This window comes from Camelus dromedarius, chromosome X (genome assembly GCF_036321535.1).
Source record: "Camelus dromedarius isolate mCamDro1 chromosome X, mCamDro1.pat, whole genome shotgun sequence".
Lineage (NCBI taxonomy): Eukaryota > Metazoa > Chordata > Mammalia > Artiodactyla > Camelidae > Camelus > Camelus dromedarius.
Genome location: NC_087472.1, coordinates 89,715,515 through 89,735,791, shown reverse-complemented (window position 1 = coordinate 89,735,791; position 20,277 = coordinate 89,715,515). Strand labels below are relative to the sequence as shown.

The following is a 20,277-nucleotide window of genomic DNA, read 5'->3' as shown; positions in this document are numbered from 1 at the left end:
GCTGCTACCTTGCACAAGATGGCACAATAAGGAGTATTTTTCTCATGGACAGTGGCTACAAGTGGGAGTCTGATAAGATGTGCTAAAACCAAATCCAACTCTCCACAGCTCTTCAGAAACTAACATGGAGACCAAGAGAGGTCCTAATCCGCTTGTTTAACAGCCACACTCGACTACACAGATTGTCCTGACCAAGAAGTTCTGTTTTCTGGAGTTTCAAGTTCAGGGGGCCAGGCAACTAATGCAACTACTTCCTTACTGCTTTTCTTTGTTACCTACAAAGAGGCTGTAATTTGTTCAAGTATCAAATAATACGAATACTTAATTTGACTGAATTATGTTGGTAGGTTTGAGAACATGTTTGATTAGCTGGTTCCTCCTGTCCTCTTATTTAACTTATTAGCTACTCTGAAGCTCCACTATTACGGTCAAGAATACACTAGACTCTGTTCTTTTAGAATTCTGGCTATAGTCCTCAACTGAAAACAATAAGTACTAAGTTCCTCTCAGCCTAATAAATGGAAATAAAAGATCTATCTCAAAAGGGCTTACAAAAGAGGTGGGAAAGCTGGCCTTTCCATCATTACTCCAATCTTACTTATTTTAAAACCTTCTGAAAATTTAGGAGAGAGCCACAGTCACACTGAATCCATGGCCCAGGGACAGAGTGTGATGGCTTCTTCTGTCTACTCCTCGAGGAGGAATAAAAGGTGGTACTTCAACCCTTCTGCATAGAGTCTACAAAGTAGGAAGGGGATGGCATCTAATCACCAACTCGAACTCTGCATATGTAGCTGAGTGCATTATTTGCTGTCTATGACTACTTAGGGGTTAAAAATAAGGATCTGGAAATGATGGCATAGTGAGGAGAGGGGGCATGTGTACTTTCCAATGCTTGGTGTGGCAAAAACATTTTGATAGGTCAAGTGGACACTGAAGAAGGTAGCCATGTTTGAGCTGTCGAGTAGGAATACTGCTTGTGGAGCAAGAGTATTCCAGGATGAAGAGGCTCTAAGATATCTTTACATAGCATGTTTTTCTTGTTAAAGACACAGGAAGACAGAAGAACTTCTGTAATACCTCCTAAAGAACCCACACTTGCACCCTAAAGAAAGCAAATGTTTTGTGTCCTTACATGTAATCCATGAACATCATAAAGATGCTAGTTAAGAGGAGACTTTTGCCTACTTCTTCATTCCTACTTCTTAGGTCAATGGAGAATAATGCAACCCAGGTTGGGGTGAGTGAATGTGGTGAAAGTGTAGGGAGGAAACTGATCACTCTTGGCTTCCAATGCAGGCCAGTTAGGCATGGTGTTAAGTTTGAGCTGAAAACAGAACATTCAACTAAATATGAGATTGAAATTTTAAGGCAATTTAAACTGAATTTAGCGTTTTTAATATCATAGAGATTGGAAAACAATGGAATCTATTCAGGATGCCAATAAGAAAGATGAATCAAATGTCTGCTTGAAGCAACACCATTTCATGTTTTTGTTCTATCTGGTTCAAACTATGCAGCAAACTACTGACACCGTCCACGAATTCAGCACTTGATAAACTGAGATAGAGAAAGAGGAAAAAGATGGTTGTGAGGAACAGCTAGAATGTGGTTCCGGGAAAGACAGGACACAGTTTATGGAAGGCTTGAAGAGACAGATAATGAAGGACACAGGAAGTGTAATTTGAAGCACTGAGAATTATAGTAGTATGGCATGATTAGAAGACTTATAAATGCCTTTGTTTTATACAACAGCCAGCAGATTACACGCGTTTTATACCCATCTACCAACGTTCCATGTAGTAGACCACTGCTACCATTAAATGCAATGCTTGGCCTACTGATGAATAATTTCAAGGAACAACCAATTAAAATCTCAGAAGCATAATTTGAAGGTCTTTTAGGATGGATGCCATGAAAATGTCAGAAATTATTTAAGGATCACTAGGAATGTCCTATTTGTCTCAGAAACAGGTTCTCTCAACTTTAAATTGTTCAGAACTGGCAGGAGAATGTCATCCAAAGAAGGTGAAATTTGAAGAACATCCTGGGTCTCATTGTAGACTTGGATTTCTTCCAGGCTGATGAGCAATAAACATTTCATTTTTCATGATTTTGTATGGAGAAGGAAAAATAACAGATCCCCACAATGTTGCATATAACATTTCTAGACGGTTAGGCATGCTTTCAGCAGGGTGAGGAAATGTTTTTAAGAAAAATCAAGCTAGTATTTTGCAAAAAGAATTAAACGGATATTAAAAGAAGAGCAGAGGAAAAAGAAGATAATTTATAGCAGGAAGGACAATTTACAACTGCTCACAATCTCAGGAACCATCAAAAGCTTCAGTTGGTTCCTTTTTTTCTTTTGTTTTCAAATTAGTCTGTCCAATTTTTTCCTGAAGAAAGGAGGTCCCACACAGTGTTCCTTAGATAAGAAAGACCGAATAAATAGAAAAAACTGCTGCGTTAAGCCACTTTACATTTAACTCATAAAGGGTTCTGGCACAGTTGGTTTTTGTGGCATATTTGTTAATGTACTTGACAGAGATGAAGGCTATAAATAATCACACAGATGCACACGTTTGTATACATATTCTTTAAATATAAAAGGATGTTACATTATTTACAAGGGCTTTTAGATTCAGTTTTGTTTATATCACTTAGTTTAAACCCACTGTACAGAAAAACCCCAAAACCATGTGCATAGAGCTCCCTATAATTTCCTTTAGAGGAAGATTATAAACATTAAAACCACTGGTGTCACGGTTAGTTGAAACTTCATCTGTTTTAGGTCTGTGCAGGTCCCTCGAGTTCTCCTGTGACTTCTGGGGGAAGCATGCTTGAAAGTAATGTTTGGGAATCACTTTATCAATGGAACCTGACATCAGATAGCCATGACTTTCAAGTAAAGCATTGGTAGAATGGTCAGTGAGCTGTACAGTAATATATCTTAAGACATTTCTGGATTTTTGCTGCATCTATTCATCTTCATGGGTAGACAAATGAAATTGGTCTTCTGCCTTGACAGGAGCAAACTGATGCATTATTTCAGCTTCAAAAAGAAAGTGATGGAAGTAGAATACAGTAAATCCAGAAGGAATCTACAGAGTTCATCTTGTCCCAGTCTTTTCAAGGTAACAAACACCACCGCCCGCTGCCCCGGTCAGTAAAGCCCCTGGGCCAATGGTGAGGTGCTCTCTGGTTGCACATGTGCTCATAATATTGCTCCAAACTCCAGACAATAATTTATTGACACTGTAAATAATTAAAGTATCACTGAACAATTCTCCTGATACAGAATAACAAGACAGAATCAGAGTCTGGGGATAAATTGGGTCAGGATTAAGCACAAGATTAAGTAACATACAGAGTGTATGTAAGAGTAAAAATCCAAATCTTGCGGTAAAATCAAGTTGTAGAATGAAGCAACGACTGGAGGTCAGAAACAGAAGTAGGGATGCAGCCACTGAGAAACTTAGTTGATTTCTGGCAATTGCTTCTGTTGCTGTCCCAGAAAGCCACAAATGCAGTGACTCTCCCCTAATCCAAGTATAGGTGGAGGAAGGCAAGGTATCCCAATTAGAAAAACCATAGGCGGTACTTCCAAGCTGAAGTATGCAGGTAATTACCCCAGTGGAGAAGGCCTCTAGTGAGGGAGAGCCTACAGAGACCAACAGCAGATAGACTGGTAGTTGTGTCAAACTGTCACTGTTATGTAAATGAACCGGCCACTTGGTACTCCTTGGGTCAGGGTAGTGATTTCCAGCGGGCACAGTAATGTGACAGAAACATCAGAATGGAAGAGCTCTTGGTGCAAGTCAAACTCTCCATGCGGGAACGCAGACCCTCAGGATAAAGCCTGCACACGGTGTTTCTGGCCTCCTGGACGTTACACGATATGCAGGAAGCACATCCTTCGCAGTTCCTTTCATAGAGTGGCTAAGGATGGCCACAAGGTTTGGTTATGAATAAAATAGTTTTCAGTCTTCAGGCAGGTCAGGTAGTCTCAAATACAGCTTCAATAACCAGAAATGGTGCTTTTCTGATGTACCTTAGTGATCTCCACTAGATCTCTTTTATTGTGATGTTGGCCCATAATAGTCAGAAACCAGTGTCCAGGTTCCCTTGAAATAAAATGCGCTAGACTCTGTTGACCTCTATGGTCAATCACCAGTGGGGTTAAATTATACTCATATTGGTACCAACTAAAAGTGGTATCTGAGAAACTGAAGAAATACTCTTCTCTCCTGGGATATCTGGGATGACTGCTTTTCATCCTTTCTGGAGGCACGAAGATTAGGAAGATGAAGATGTTTAGTTATCACAAACATTTCACATGATAACTATGGTTCTGGAGAAGTTGTAGAAGACAGTGTGGTTTCCTGCCACCCTATTTATCCACACTACACTGAAAAATTCCTCAGGTATAGATCAGTAAATAGCTGCACTGTTGTGTCTGAAGGCTATTACAAGGATTTCAAATATTGTGTTCTTCAAGTAGAATAAGATAGACAAGACTACAAATGTGTACCAGGAACTCCTGCCAGAGTCTTTGGCTGTGGTATGATTCATTTGGCTGGGATGTGCACCTTAAACAGCAAGAGCAAGATGTAGGGAACAGCTGCTTTTGCTTTTACTTGCCAAATATGCTGTAAACTTACTGAGAAGTAGGCTGGGAGTGCAGAAAGAAGACTCATGTGCATTGATGTGGGCACGAGGAACAGATAAACACTGGCAAAGTGGTGTATTATACTCAATTGCTTGTTAGAGACCAGGGTCATCTGTCACTGAATGCTACTGTGAGATATTAAGCTGGCTGAAATAGACATAAACTGTTTCCCAACTTCCTCCTCTATCTCCACCCCCAGAGGCATCTTCTCAGCATCCATAGATAAAATTCATTGTTCTGGAGTTGTTTCGAGTAGTAGAGGAAACAGCAACCAGCAACCAGCTCTCAGGTGGTACGGCCTCACTCATAGGATTGTTGCATTTGTCATAAGTCAGATAGAGCTGACAAGCTGTGGAAAATGGTTACTAGGGTCATGCAGAACTGCTTAGTGTCTTTCAAACTGGTCCCACAGGGAATGTCTGTTCCATTAAGGTTGTGGTCTGGGAGGGAGAAAGAGGTAGCATATTGTGGAACATGGTGGTACACTTTCTATGCCATCAAAAGTTTGGTGTAGTTTCCTAAAAGTGCTCATTCTACTCCAGCAGGAGATTGTGGCCTTGAAGGAGAACCATTTTTATCTGTGCTCAGTTTAATTGTTCAGGAATTGAAAAGGAGCTTCATGTCTGGAATAAAGAGATCACTCAACTCTAATGAGCAGTGGCTGGACATGAAAAAGTTAATGGTCCACTCTGGGAATGAATCTGAGACCTAGGTCACATTAGCAAAGTGGACTGCCATTAAACAATTCATGCTCAGGCAGAGGTCAAGGTCAGAGTTCCAAACCTGAATAATCATCAGAATCTAGAGGAAATTTTCAAAATACAATTTTCAGTCTCAATCAAATTCTATTAAATTAGAAATTCATAGGGAGTCAGCAGGGAATATGTATAACCTAAAGTTCCTATAACTCTTCCATCTGTGTGATTTTGATGACTAGCTAGATTTGAAAAGAATTATCAAGAGTGAAATTTGAAAGAAAAGATGCCTTAACCAAGAATTAAATAATAACAGATAAATGCAATTAATTGGGCTCCCAACAAAGAAGAGGAAAGGACAGAATACTACTAAATTGGCCATTTCTTAATACAGATCAGAAAATGTAAGGAACTTGGTAAAACAGAAGCAAGAAAGCACTTCTCCAATTTTCTCTGATACTTTCAATGGAAACTTCCTAATGAATATATGTTTTCCATGACTGAAAAAAAACAGCTTGATAAATCTGAAAAATATTTTTATTCCTTATCCCATACATGGATTGCTCTAAGATACTAGAATACATTGTAAGGAAATGTTCTTGATCATTCTTTCTCCAATTTCTTTCTTTTTTAAAAAATGAAACTATTATTATACTAGCACCAAGTAATTTTAGTGCAGATTTGTCTGAATATTAAAGACCAGTTTTGATCCTTCAACTCAAGAATCTATAAGTTATTTGAAAAGAAAATCAGTTTAAAAAGAATCTAGAGTGGTAAAGTAAGATGGATGAGATAGATGAATCTTTACCTTGAGAATAGTATTTTATAAGACTTAAATATTAGTTGTAAGGAATGATGGACAGAAGTAAAAGTTATAGGAAACTCTCAAGTCTCATTTACAAAAAGAGAAAACTCTCAGGGATGTTTATGAAAATGTACATATAAAAAATTAAAGGAAAAATTTCTATATAAAAATTCATTTCTAAAATGCTACTTTACCAATCTATACTACTAATTTAATTATTGCAATTGATTAGTTAATATCAGATTTTTTCATTTATATATTAACTCTCTCTTTTGCTATTCCAACTTTAGAGGAAAGGGTTCAACTACTAAATTATAAGAAACTTAAAGACAATATACTTTTAAATAAATATATGTATTCACTCTCAGTCATAAAGATTTTAAAGCTCTCTCAAAGCATTAAAAGCAACTTGTCTAGTGTGAATATATATTTAAATGTTAATTATGTATTAAAATACAATGAAAGTATAAGTATCTATATTTATATATAAATATATACAGAAATATACATTCGCGTATGTGTGTTGATGTATCCCTTCGCGTTTAGATCAAAGAAAGTGACTGTATTATATTTGGTATGCATACAGACAAAAACATTTTAACTGCTGTCTTATAAAAACATTTCAGAAATGTCAATACAAATGACCCAGGAAACACTATTTACTGAAGTAGGGTAAATTGTATTTAAAGATAATTATAGAATTGCTACTTACAAAACAAAACAAAAAATAAATCTCCATGATTCATGATGATTAAAATAAGAATGAAACTCATTTATGAACGACCTCTGTTCTTCTGAAGGTTATATAATATTTCAGTTTCTGTATCTAAAAAATAGAGGACAATTAAACTCAAAATACAATCTGCACGTTAAAATGTTATTAAACACAAGAATTAAGGATCACATAATTGGGAGGGGGGATGGGTATAGCTCAGTGGTAGAGCATATGCTTAGCATGCACAAGGCCCGGGGTTCAATCCCCAGTACCACCATTAAAAAAAAAAACATTAAAAAACTCCAATTTTTTTAAAAAAAGAGTCACACAACTGATGACAGGAAAAGAAAGATACATTTCTCAGGTAACAAAAGATGATACAGTAGGGGAGTGGGTTGAGGAGTAGAAAGAAATAAGTAAGGGAGATTAATAGGTACAAACTTTCAACAAAATAAATGAGTCACAGGTATGAAATGTACAGTGTGGGGAATATAGTCAATAACTATGTAATATCTTTGTATGGAAACATATCATACGTAGACTTAATGGCAGTAATCATTTTGAAGTATAAAGAAATATTGAATCACTATTTTTGTGTAACAGAAAATAACACAGTGTTTTAGGTCAATTATACTTCAAAAACAAACTCATACAAAAAGAGATCAGATTTGTGGTCACAAGAGGTGGGGAGGAGGCAAACTGGATAAATGCTTTCAAAAGGTACAAACTCACAAGTATAAGCACTAGGGATGTAATTAATGTACAATATGAGAAATATAATTAACACTGCTGTATGTTACATATGAAAATTGTTAAGAAAGTAAAGCCTAAGAGTTCTCATCATAAGGAAATTTTTTATTTCTTTAACTTTGCATCTATATGAGATGATGGATGTTCACTAAACTTACTGTGATAATCATTTCATGATGTATGTAAGTTAAATCATTATGCTGGATATCTTAAACTTACAGAGTACTGTGTGTCTTATACCTCAATAAAACTAGAATAAAAAATAAAGGATACAGATAAACTGCCATCTAAAGAGGTATATATGGTAATGTCTGGAGGAGTTCCAAGCGCTGGAGCCTATGTCCCTATAGTGTTAGAGTGTGTCACCCTTCCAGTGTTGATGTGTTCACCAACTTGGAAGCTTTCTGAACCCCATACTACTGGGATTTTTAATGGAGGCTTTATCACATATGTGTGATCAATTATCAATTCCATTACCAGCCCTTCTTCCCTCTCCAGAGAATGGAGAGTAGGGAAGAAAGTTCCAAGCTTCTAATTATGCCTTGATCTTTCCAGGGACCAGTCCTCATTCAGGAGCTACCATCCAAGAGCAACCTCATTATATAACAAAAGATATTCCTATCACCTGGTAAATTACAAGGAGCTTAGTGTCAGATGCTCCTATCACTCAGGAAATTACAAAGGTCTTAAGAACTCTGTGGCAGGAACTGAAGTCGAAGACTAAACATCAGAACAAATGTTTTTCCTAACATTTCTATACAGAAGCATTTTAAGAGCACTGTGTCAAGAACCAGAGGGAGAGACAAATATATGAACTTCCTAAATTAAAACAAGCAGATACAGCAAACAGAGGAGAAAAACTATTTTATAATTAAAAAAATAAAAAGCATATACTGTCTTGTCTATTTTTCTTACATTAATGAGGGCATTGCTATTGGATTTATTACCCATGTGTAAATATTACACAGTTGAGATTTTTCTTTCAAAATGTAATAACTCTTGTCCAATTATTCAACTAAAATTATTATGAGGGCAAGTTGCATATTCGACCACTCAGCTCAAAAATAAAGACACCTTGAACACAGATGTTTGGCATAACAGTCTGCTTATGGTGCACTTTTATTTAAAGATAACAGTTTTATCAAAGAGCATTCAACCTAGGAAAGTCAGAATTCAATACATTAAATATCCTTCTTCCAATGTAAGAAAGAAGGCATCAAATTTAAAACGTGGAAAAAATGTAATCCTAGAAGCTGTATCCATTAGCATTCTAAGAATTAGAGTAAAATTGTACCTTTCAAAATATTAAAGCAGTTATTGTTGGTCGAGCATTTTCAGTGAAATATTTTCAAACAATGATCTTCTGCAGAAATGAGTCAAAGTTCTGTAACTCATGCATAATTTTAAAAGCAATTTGGGCGTAAAATTTACCAAATGTGTAAAATGACAATTGGGGCTGGCATCATGGGCTTTTAAGCTGGCAGTCATGTGAGACTCCATACTTCTAGGACTCAAGCTTGGTTTCATGTTCTGTTATACCTGTCCTGAGATTCTTAATTTTAAAACAAGGAGCCTGCATTTTTTTTGGTTCTGTCCCTAAAAATTATAAAGTATCTGATCCTGATTACAATAATTTGGGGAAAATGGCCAATAGCTATAAGGTTGAAATAAGAGTCTAAACTATCCAACAGCACATAAAAAAGATCATACATCATGATCAAGTTGGACTCATCCCAGGGATACAAGAATGGTTCAACATACACAAATCAATCAAGTGATACACCACATAAACAAAAGATAGGACAAAAATCACCTGATCATCTCAATAGATACAGAAAAAGCACTGGATAAAATTCAACACCCGTTTACGATAAAAAAAAAAAAACTCTTACCAAAGTGGGTACAGAGGAAACATATCTCAAAATAATAAAAGCTATTTATGACAAACCCACAGCAAGCATAGTACTCAATGGTGAAAAACTCAAAGCCTTCCCACTAAAATATGGAATGAGACAAGGATGCCTACTCTCACCACTACTATTCAACATAGTCTTGGAAGTCCTAGCCACAGCAATCAGGCAAGAGAGAGAAAAAAAAGGGATGCAAAGTGGAAAAGAACAGGTAAGAGTGTCACTATATGCAGATGACATGATACTACATATAAAAAACCCTAAAAACTCCACACAAAACCCAACAGAGCTGATAAAAAAAAAATTCGGCAAGGTAGTAGGTACAAGATTAACATATAGAATTCAGTTGCATTTTTTTACACTAACAATGAAATAGCAGTAAAAGAAAGTAAAGAAACAATCCCTTTTAAGATGGCATCCAAAGCAATAAAATACTTAGGAATAAATCTGACCAAGGAAGTGAAAGACTTATACATGGAGAACTACAAAACATTGATTAAGAAAATTAAAGATGACTTAAAGAAATGGAAAGATATCCCATGCTCTTGGATCAGAAGAATCAATAGTGTTAAAATGGCCATACTGCCCAAGGCAATCCACAGATTTAAAGCAATCCCTATCAAGTTACCCAGGACATTTTTCACAGAACTAGAGCAAATAATCCTAAAATTTATATGGAATCACAAAAGACTCAGAATTGCCAAAGCAACACTGAAGAAAAAGAATGAAGCTGGAGGAATAACCTTCCCAGACTTCAGAAAATACTACAAGCTAAAGTCATTGAAACAGCATGGTATTGGCATAAAAACAGACATATGGGATCAATGGAACAGAACAGAAGAGCTTAGAAATAAACCCACTGACCTACGGGCAATTAATCTTCGACAAAGGAGGTAAGAATATACAATGGAGAAAAGACAGTCTCTTCAGCAAGTCATGTTGGGAAAACGGGACAGCAGCATGCAAATCAATAAAGTTAGAAGACTCCCTCATTCCATACACAAAAATAAACTCAAAATGGCTTAAAGACTTAAATATAAGAGAAGACATGATAAACCTCCTAGAAGAAAACATAGGCAAAACATTCTCTGACATAAATCTCAGCAATGTTCTCCTAGGGGAGTCTACCCAGGCAATAGAAATATAAGCAAAAATAAACAGATGGGACCTAATTAAACTTATAAGCTTTTGCACAGCAAAGGAAACCATAAGCAAAACAAAATGGCAACCGACAGAATGGGAGAAAATATTTGCAAATGATGCAATTGACAAAGGCTTAATTTCCAGAATATACAATCAGCTCACAAAACTTAATACCAAAAAATCAAACAACCCAATCCAAAACTGGGCAGAAGACCTAAACAAGCAGTTCTCCAACGAAGACATACAAATGGCCAATAGGCACATGAAAAAAATGCTCAGTATCACTAATTATCAGAGAAATACAAATCAAAACTATAATGTGATATCACCTCACAGTAGTCAGAATGGCCATCATACAGAAGTCCACAAACAATAAATGTTCAAGAGAGTGTGGAGAAAAGGGAACCCTCCTACACGGTTGGTGGGAATGTAGTTTGGTGCAGCCATTATGGAAAACAGTATGGAGATTTCTCAAAAAACTAAAAACAGACTTGCTATATGATACAGCAATCCCACTCCTGGGCATATATCTGGAGGGAACCTTAATTCAAAAAGATACATGCACCCCAGTGTTCATAGCAGCACTATTTACAATAGCCAAGACATGGAAACCACCTAAATGTCCATCGACAGATGACTACATAAAGAAGTTGTGGTATATTTATAGAATAGAATACTACTCAGCCATAAAAAAGAATAAAATAATGCCATTTGCAGCAACATGGATGGACCTAGAGATAGTCATTATAAGTGAAGTAAGCCAGAAAGAGAAAGAAAAATACCATATAACATGGCTCATATGTGGAATCCAAAAAAATTTTTTAAAAAGAGGACATTAATGAACTCATCTACAAAACAGAAACAGACTCACAGACATAGTAAACAATCTCATGGTTACCAGGGGAAAGGAGTTAGGAAGGGATAAATTTGAGAGTTTCAGATTTGCAAATATTAGCCACTAAATACAAAAATAGATTAAAAAAGAAATTTCTTCTATATAGCACAGGAATCTATATTCAGTATCTTGTAATAACCTTTAATGAAAAAGAATATGAAAACAAATATGTGTATGTATATGCTGACTGGGACATTGTGCTATATACCAGAAATTCACACATTGTAACTGACAGTGATTCAATAAAAAAACAAAAGAGTCTAAACTAAATTGGCTAAGTGAGAGAAATATTTTTTTACAAAAATACATGAAATTCAAACTAGAGGCACCAGGACACAGTGACATACTGGTGGAAGAAAAATGAATACCAAATGAATGACTTCCAAATATGAATATAATTGCAAGATAAGACTCCGAGCACCGGTCTCATAGTTGTTTCAGGATATAATCAAATACAAATAGGGGATACATTAACTGAAGATAATGGAAATAAAAGTCTCTTTTCTTTTGATCGTCTACTTGTCTGTATGTGTGTGGTTGTTAATAAGATGATTATTTTGCTGAAAACAATGGGAGATAACGGCATAACTGTTTCCACTGCAAACTATTTTTACTAACTAGTACTGAATCTACTGTATTGTTCACTAATACTTCTGCTTATTTTGAATTGAGCTTTACAACAGGAGACCTCCTATTGCAAGTGTTTTCCATGCTCACTTTCTCAAATGCACCAGTTCTCTAGTCTTCCATCCCCACGTCGTGCCACCAACCTGACACATCCTAAAAAAGAGGCAGCACTCTCTCAGGTATGAAGTCTTTCATGAGTAAATTTTCTCAGCCTTCCTACTCTTTTCCTGAAAATATTTTCATATTATCTCAATTCTCTTTTTTTCCACTTTCAAAGTTTGTCCTTCCATTTGCTCACATATATTCTGTAAGACTTTGCTTTTACATATTAAGTACATATTTCTGTAAGCTCTCCCCTCAGATTCCAAACATGCTCAAATCTTCACTGCCCTGAAAGTCAATAAGGCATAAAATTAACTCTGTCCTATTGTTTACGGCACTAGGCCTTCTCTCTGATTTTTATCATCACCAAATGTGTTTTTCTTTCATTTTCAAAAGCATGCTTATTCTTTTTTTCTTGCTTTATTGAGACATAATGGACACATAATATGGTATAATTAATTTTAAGATGTACAAGGTATGTATTTGAGACATCTATAAAGTGCAAACTGAAATGAAATGTAAGTAATCTGATTAGTAATTTAATATATAGATCAATTCTTATTGGCCTAATGGTTTTGCTTAAAATTATACTTGAACAGTAAAACAGGTGAAGGAACAGCACCTGAAAGAAATATTTGGCTTCTGTAATCATCTTGAACATGGGTTTAATATCATCTCTTTATCATGACAGCCTACTTATAGAAAAAGACATTTGACATTTTTTTCCTTAAGGACACACAAGTATAAAGACATCTAAAAGTAGACTGAGTATGACTGAAGTTCAAAGAACCTAGTTCATAAAGAAAAATATGAGTGGCATATATACCTCTTATTGCTTGACAGACCACATTTAGATCTGCTAAGACTACCTTTCAGATCAGCTGGAGAGAGATTGGTGAAGAAAGGGAAGAGCTCAAGATTACCTTAAGATTTCTGGCCTGAGAACTTTAGAGAATGAGTTGACATGCTGTTTTCAAAAATGGCTGCACAGAACGACATTCCAATCAACAGTGTACGAGGGTTCCCTTTTCTCCACACCCTCTCCAACATTTATCATTTGTGGACTTTTGAATGATGGCCATTTTGACTGGTGTGATATAGTTTTGATTTGCATTTCTCTTGTAATTAGCAATACTGAGCATTTTTTCATGTGCCTATTGGCCATTTGTATGTCTTCATTGGAGAATTGTTTAGTTAAGTCTTCTGCCCATTTTTGGATTGGATTGTTTGTTTTTTGTTATTAAGTTGTATGAACTGTTTATATATTCTGAAAGTTAAACCTTTGTCAGTCGCATCATGGAAAACAGTATGGAGATTTGCCAAAAAATAAAAACAGACTTACTATATGATCCAGCAATCCCACACCTGGGCATATATCCAAAGGGAACTCTAATTCAAAAAAGATACATGCACTTTAATGTTCATGGCAGCAATATATACAAAGCCAAGACATGGAAACAACTAAATGTCCATCAACAGATGACTGGATAAAGAAGTTGTGATATATTTATACAATGGAATACTACTCAGCGATAAAAAAGAATAAAATAATGCCATTTGCAGCAACATGGATAGGACTAGAGATCATCATTCTAAGTGAAATAAACCAGAAAGAGAAAGAAAAATACTATGTGATATCACTCATGTGGAATCTAAAAAAAAGAGAAATAGAGGACACTAATGAACTCATCTACAAAACAGAGACACTTGCAGACATAGTAAATAATTTTATGATTACCGAGGGAAAGGGAGTGGAAGGGATAAATTTGGGAGTTTGAGATACAAATGTTAGCCACTATATATAAAAATATATTTTAAAAAAATAAATTTCTTCTGTATAGCACAGGAAACTATATTCAATATCTTGTAATAACCTTTAGTGAAAAAAAATATGCTCACAAGAATAAACTTATGGTTGTACACTTTCAAATGATTATAATTATTCTATTACTTTTATATTCAGAGTGGAAAGAGAGAGAGATGTATTTTTATATTGGTATCTTTTCAAGACAGAAAGAATATTCCCTTGTCCATCATTCTGCTGAAGCTATAACCCCAGTTTTATGTAGAATCTCTTCACCTCCCCCCATTTGCTTAAGCCTAAGGTTTAGATTTCTATCCTATCAAATGGCTTTATCTGACCAAAATCTGGGATTCTAGCATTAGCTCTTAGCACAAAGGCAATACAAGGGTCAGTGCTCATAGCTGCATTACTTTTATGGCTTGAGTTTCATCCGAATTTATTTTTTGTCCTGGCCTTTAAAGGTTTACTCATACTTCCTTGCAAGAGAAAAAATATTTCAAAGCATATTTGTTGGAAATTTCCCAGTATCTTGGTGGTTTGAAGAGAGTATTTTAGAATATTCAATCTGCCTCACCCTTGGGAATGGAACTTAGCCTCTTCTCAACATATGTGAAGTGACCTAATCAAATTTACCTCATAAAAATAATGTGGGGATTGAATTTAATCCTGTTTATAATTGCTTAGCACAAGGACAGACATAAAAATGTACCTAACAAATAGTAGCTTTTCCTATTTGTATTATTATATACTGATATTTTCTGAGAAGTAAACATACTGATGAAATGATAAAGCATAATTTTTTATTAGGCAAATGGCTTTCTAATACAATTTTTGGCCTCATGACTGATATACTGTCACTTATTTTCCTGGATTACTTTACAGTTTTCCTTCATTCAATATATGTCTATTCTGGTATTTTTATGTTAAGGTAGATGTGACACTGAGTGACCAATTCAAAGTCATAATTACAAGAACAATTCATGGGTCCCTCAAGCTATCATGAAAGTTACTATTAAAGCAGCATTAACCAGTTTAGATTTTGCCTCTTCTCTTTCACTGTCTGCTATTTAATGACAGGTTGAAAAAATTTATAGATTATTTTGAGAAGGACAGAAATGGGGGCATTAATAACATACAAGAAAAATGAAATAATCACTAATCAAGAGAGCTGGTGAAAGCTTTGGACTTCTAAATATGTAATTTTACTATTTATGAGTCTAAATTTTTTTGAAATGAGTCATCCTTAATACTTTTAAGCTCATGCTGTAAGCTTTCCTTAGAAATTGGGAGACTAGGTTTCTTGCAATATTCACTTCTTATCAGGCAGTTTTTATTTTTAATATAAAGAAATGATTACTGAGATTGGAGGTAGTGAGGTCAACCAGTCATATGCCCGGGCTCCAAGAGCAAAGAGACATGAGTCTAAGCTTACGAGTTTTGTGGTCTCTGTTACTCTTTCTATTTCTATAAAATGGGAATGTAGAAAATCTTACACCATGCGGGTACTGTGAGAACAAACAAGAAAATGCACGGCCGACGTTTAGAGCAGTGCCCGAGCCTTTGTAACAGTTATATTATTATTGCTATTATTATACAGTTTGCTGTATCACTAACACATCTTCTGTAGCTTAGTTACTCTGTAATAAGTTGAAAAATTAGATCATTTGGTATAATTTTTCGAGCTGTTTTTTCCTGGTTTGCTAACCATCTCTCAAATCATTACTTTGAGTAGAAAATATAGTACCATATGATTATGAAGAGTGAAAGATGCCTTTTCAAGGAATGGAAATAATTTATTACTTATCTGAATGCAAACTCACACTTTGAAATTAGGAATAGGATCTAGCATATCTCTTTTAAATATTCATAGGCAATAAAAACTCTGGCTGTTTGATTGATTTAACAGGCAATTGAATGTTACCTTTGCTCTGCATAATTGCAGCTATAAGAAACATTAGGTAGGCAATAAAAAAAAACCCAGAAACCTCTGACATAGGCATTTAATTGAGAAGAAAATGGGCTAAGGCTTATCTTCACGTGAAAAGGCACTTTGTTTATGCCCTTTGGAAAATGGAAAACTATTTTTCTTCAGCCAAAAAAAAAAAAGCAAGAAACTTACATCTTAAAACAAATTCAGATTTTTTCACTATAATAATCTAATGTACAACATATATTTTTAAAAAATCAATTTAAAAAAACTGTTACTGTAATTATTTTATTTCACCAGGTCCTTAGCTAATTTATCCCAAGGCTCCATGTGCAACTGCATCAAAACCCCAGTCCTTTCAACTAAAGCTTCAGTGGGACATACAACTGGCTTAGCTAACAAAGTATTAGGTGTTTCTCTATATACCGAGCACTTTAGAATCGATTAAAGTACCCAGATTATACCCTGAGAAATAGGAAAACCCTGTTACTACCCATTCTTGTAATGCAGCATCTTATTTTTAAAGTCATAGCAGCATATGAAAGACTAGCACAACAGAATTTGACAAGGATATTATCTCTAACATGATGTGTTTTTCATCAAAGCTCTGAGGCACCAAACATGCTTTATTTGCATTGCTAAATTACTCTCAAGTTATTATTGGCTAAATATTTTATATAAGCATAGCCAGGACTGATAGCGTTTTCAAGTTTATTTCAAGTTTATTTATTGTTATTATAGCATTCTGGTCAATTAACTACTGAAGGAGAAATGAAAAACCACTTTCAATTCTAAGAATTAGAGGATGATAAAAAGTCCTCTTGTTAGTCTTCTGCATTTTATTCAAATATAGACGGGTGAGCATTTCATTGTTTTTCATGATGGAATATATGTATTTGTCTGTCCCTGCCTTTGGTGGGACACACACATAGACACACTCACACACACTGCTTTGAGGGTAAATACACACATTGTTTTTGGTAAAAACTAAAAGCACTTTCCATGTAGTATGTTATGTTTTGCTCAGGATAACCCTTCAAAACAAGATCTGTTATCACAGATGAGGACATGGAAGTTTGAAAATATTACCCAAGGATACATAGCCAATGAGTTGTAGGGGGATGTGCAAGTTATCAATTTATTGTCTTTCAATATTCATCTATTGGTGATATTGGATTATTTCTTTGCCAGCTGGCATGATGCTAAGCTTTGTCAGTAGAGGGTGCTGGAGTGACACTGAGAGAGGTAAAGGTTTCTCTGCTCAGTGTGTTTTTATTTCTTGCTCCTACGGCTCTGGGTTGGCCTGTGGGATGCCCAGTGGAGCTCACCTCATCTCTTCCCCACTCTCTCTCCCACAGATCTTAGCAACACCCCCTACAGTTGTCTTCTGACAAGTTCAGCAGATATTCCAGTGGTGAATTCAGCCTGGGTGGCATAATCATGGGCAGAACTCCCAGAATCCAAGCTGGTTTCCCTAAATTAAGCAGCACTTACTGCAGATAGCCTCCCAGTGAGTCCAACAGGCACTCTATCCAGCTTCCAAGAAAACCCAAAAGCATCCCTCACAGGTTACCTCCCTATGAATTTTGTAAGCATCCCACTCCAAGATTCCCTTAATACAAGATTCAGCCACTGACTATGTACTAGCTGAGTCAGGTCCCCAGGGAACTTCTTTGCCTTCTCATGGTCTGGAGACACACTCCAAACAGGTTTGAATCTCAGCTTTGGACAGAACTCCTCACTTTGCAAATCATTTCCTTCCCTAGGTGTTATCCTTGTTTCTAGGGAATTCTTTTGAATTCTCTTCTATTTCCTCTTAAAAATTAATTCCCAGTAAATATGAATACTTATCTGTATTAAACTTTCCCTGTTCAAGTTACGGTGTAGTTTCTGTAACCTGTCTGATCCTAATTAATACAAGGGATTATTCCAACCCCAGTTTTTCTGATGCAATATTCAATGTTTTAAAATTTACTTTGGATACGGCAGAATAAGTATTCAATCAAGGTTTGTTGTTGAGCTGAATTACTATTTATTTGGGGGAAATAACAAGTTCCACAACAAAAACATTTGAAATATAAAGACGTAAGTAGTTTTTGTGTTACTAGAGGTTTCCAAGAGTAATACATAAATGGTGTACTCCTAAGAACAGAATAAGCAGACACTGAAAATTGTTAAAGAATAAAATTCGGGCCTTTCCAAAAAAAAAAAAATTGGGGCCTTTTCAAAGCTTAGCCAATTCAGTTTTACAATGTGCCTTTTGATTTTTTTTTTTTTTTTGCTTAAAGTACAATTTCTAACCTGACACCAACATTTAAATATGAATATAAGCACATTCCAATTTCATATTTAAACCCAAATTTAAATAATTTTTGAACTAGTTGCCACCTTGGGATATCTACTTCTGCTCATGTCCAATAGTTTGATAGAGTCAAGGGCCAAAGGACTGTTTAGAATCACCTATTCCCTGTCCCCAGTCCCTTACACTGATATGGAGAAAGTATGATCAGACTATTCAACAAAGGTAGTGCAGGATTAAGGACTGTCTGGAGGTTTCCTACTCAGGACTTCTTTCTAATGTAGAAACATGATCAAACTTCTTCCCCACATAAATAACAACAGGTTCCCTGTATACCCTCCCAGCTACCACCCCTCTTAGGACCTTTCCTTCCCTTCACAGCCAAGCTCCTCCCAAGGACAGCGCGCAGTTGCTTTCCCCCTTCCTTCTCTCCAAAGTCTTCTGGAACGTACTGTCACCAGAGTCTCTCTATCCCCAGGAGAACTCCAACAAAACGGCTATAGTAAAGGTCAGAAGTCACCTCCTTTTTGCTCAGTTCTGTCTTCATCTCCCCAGGCTTCTCTACTATACTTGCCAGTTTTTTATGACTCCTCTTTATAAACTGCTCCCTGCTAAGCACCCTGGTTTTAACTGGTGTCTCCTCTTCCCTCTTTGATCGCTTCTTCTCGTCTCCTTTGTAGACACTGTTTCCTCAGCCAAAAACTTCATCTGGGGTATAACTCCAAAATGCTATGATTCTTTTTCTTTCGGCTTCTGTGAGGTGACCTCATGAACTCTACAGCTTTAAGTGGCATGTAGCCTGACAGATCCCCTATCTGTGTAACTAGTCTGAGTCATGATCTTAACTTCAGGGCTACATCTCTCTTTCTTACTGGGTTATGGAATACCCCCTTCTGGGTCCTCCATAAATACTGTCGCAGACTCTGCTGACACCCTGCCACATTACCCCTTCACCTCAGAACCTCTGACTTCACCTGTAGCTTTGGTGGCCAGTGTGGGCACACAGTGCTAGGTTCCCACGTTGGGCACCTGCGTTTCTCAATTTTACTGCTCTTGGCATCCCAGAAGTACTGGGATTTTATGCACCCAAGAGGAATCCTCAAACACAAAGGGAGAAAAATTGCCAGATAAATGTTCCAGCCTCCACTAGCTCAGTGAGACAATTCTAAAAAGCATGCTCTCTGACACTGGTGTTCTACATGATTTCTTTAAAGCTCCCGGTGGGACTGAGCCCAGTAAGTTTTAGTGGAAACACATTCATAAAAGTATCCTTTATCACCTTCCAACCTTTCATTTTCCACTCTCCCCACGCCCTCATTTGTCCTTCTTAGTATCATCTCCCAAATAAACTACCAGCACCTCCATGCCTGACTTAGGGGTTGCTTTTGGTTAATATCAAACTTAAGCAGACATGTCAGGCTCAATGGGAGTAAAAAATGACACAAGATCTTTCACTTCCAAACTTGCTTTTTTATCTTACTTACTCAAAGTTGTTTCTGAAACCTATCAGATACTCAATCACCTAAATCAGAAATCCAGATGCTCTCCTGGGTTTTACATTTTCTCTGTACCTATCACCAACAGCCTTGCCTTCAACTGAACTAAGAGTAATTCTTCTGACTTGGTCTCACTGCTTGCAATTCCCTATCTCTTGGACCACCCACTCTGCAGTCTCCTCAGAGGTGATGTAATCACTTCGTGGCACCCCTCTTCTCCTCTCGCCTTTGTTTGCATGTGCTGGTGTCCACTTGCCTGAAATTGCCCTCCTACACTTGTCCATTTGGCTGTCTTCTACTCTACTCATTTAAAAATGTAGTTTACAACTAATCTTCTCTAGCAAAGCTACCACAAATACCTTCCAATGCTGACCCACACACGTGTGTGCCCTTTTTCCAAGTTCCCTAATCCTCTGTTATAACTTTTACCTCAATGCTTT

At 36.3% G+C, this 20,277-nt stretch overlaps 1 protein-coding gene across 9 annotated transcripts in view; it reads right to left on the bottom strand.

Moving 5' to 3' along the window:
- The window catches only part of DMD (dystrophin), a 1,947,932-nt gene that overhangs the window by 1,133,612 nt on the left and 794,043 nt on the right, over window positions 1-20,277 (bottom strand). The gene's annotated exons all lie outside the window — the stretch shown is intronic.